The 1,848-nt window shown below is 44.9% G+C and overlaps 1 pseudogene; it reads left to right on the top strand.

Moving 5' to 3' along the window:
• The first annotated feature begins 323 nt into the window (after window positions 1–323).
• LOC102826189 lies at window positions 324–1,589 on the top strand (annotated as a pseudogene).
• The last annotated feature ends 259 nt before the right edge of the window (window positions 1,590–1,848 follow it).

Genomic DNA, 1,848 nt, shown 5'->3' with positions numbered 1-1,848 from the left:
TCTATGCTAAGAAATTTGAAAGGCAGCTAGCTACCTGGTCAGCAGACTGGAGGAGATCCCTATTTGTGCCCATTCTAAAGGTGACCAAACAAAATGGGGAAATCATCAAATAATATTATTAGTATCATATGCAAGTAAAATTTGGCTGAAAATAGTTCAAAAACACTGCACCAGTACATTAAGAGGAAGCTGTCAGAGCCATTAGAGAGTGGAGCTCCGGAACTAGAGAGAGTAGAGGAGGAGGCACAGTGGCCGGTGGCCCAGCACTGCGGAGACACTCAGCAGGCCGCTGTAGTACCTTGGGAACTGGCAGTGACGTGTGCATGTGGCCCTGTGTGAGTGGCTATGTGGGAGCAGCAGCCGGTCTGTGTGGTGGCATCTTGGATGAGAAGGTGTTCACCAAGGAGTTGGGACCAGTGGGTCGAGCATCTGAATGCGTGCAAGCAGCTGTCCCAGTCCCAGGTCAAGAGCTTCTGCAAGAAGTCGAAAGAAATCCAATGTGCAGGAGGTTCGATGCCCAATCACTATGTGTGAAGATAGATGTGTAATCTCACAATCCCATAGGACTGTTTAGAATTAGTGGCCAGTCACCAGATACAAATCACTTGTTTATGGGAGATTATGCTGATAGGATACCACTCAGTTAAAACAGTTACACTGCTTGTGGCTCTTAAGGTTCTTTAGGTGAACACATCACCATTCTTGGAGGGAATCAAGAGAGCAGACAGATCACACAAGCATGTTGTTTCTATGATGAATGTTTAAGGAAATATGGTAATGCTAATAAGGAGCTCAAACCTTAAGGTCAGCAGTTTGAAACTACCAGTCGCTCCACAGGAAAAAAGATGCAGCTTTCTGCTCCCGTAAAGATTTACAGCTTTGAAAACCCTGTACAGGGTCGCTATGGGTCGGACCCGACTCGATGGCACTTAACAACAACAACAACAACAATAAGGAGCTCAAACCTTAAGGTCAGCAGTTCGAAACTACCAGTCGCTCCACAGGAAAAAAGATGCAGCTTTCTGCTCCCGTAAAGATTTACAGCTTTGAAAACCCTGTACAGGGTCGCTGTGAGTTGGAACCATGGCACATAACAACAACAATGTGTGAAATATTTTACAGATCTTTTTGACTACCTCCCTCTTACTACCTTGGTGGATGGTGACCCTTCACCATCCATAGATACACTGGATCACCTCAGAGCACTTGATCGCCTACAGGAAGTTCCCCATGAGGGCCCAATGTGTGACTTGCTGTGGTCAGATCCAGATGACCAGGTGGTTGGTGTGTATCTCCTGAAGGAGCTGGTTAGTCTTTGGACACGCTATTTCTGAGACATTTAATCATGCCAATGGCCTCACATGGCTGTCCAGACAGAGCTCACCAGCTGGTGGTGGAGGGGTCTGTATGTATAACTGCTGCCATGACCACAATGTAGTGACAATATTCAGTGCTCCAAATGAATGTGATTGTTGTGACAACCAAGCTGCAATCGTGGAAATTGATGACATTCTAAAATATTCTTCTTGCAGTTTGACCAGTACCTCAAGCCATATGTTACTTGTCATAACGAGGACTACTTCCTGTAATGCAATTTTAAACTTGTACAGTGTTGCCATGAACCACAGATTGACCTCATGGAAGTGGGAAGAGCAACAGTAACTCCACAGCTTCAGAGAATAGTTTACGTTCAAAAAACTTGTTTTCACACAGACCAAAAGAAGTGCCATATAAAAATATAAATCCTCTTGTCCTCAACAGTTGTGACCACTTTAGAATGAACCAGTTCCTTGCATACTGAAGCGACATTGTTGATCAAGAAACCAGTTTCTGGCACAGCGTTATCAG

Source organism: Chrysochloris asiatica, unplaced genomic scaffold (genome assembly GCF_000296735.1).
Source record: "Chrysochloris asiatica unplaced genomic scaffold, ChrAsi1.0 scaffold00179, whole genome shotgun sequence".
Classification (NCBI taxonomy): domain Eukaryota; kingdom Metazoa; phylum Chordata; class Mammalia; order Afrosoricida; family Chrysochloridae; genus Chrysochloris; species Chrysochloris asiatica.
This window is presented reverse-complemented; position numbering and strand designations above follow the sequence as displayed.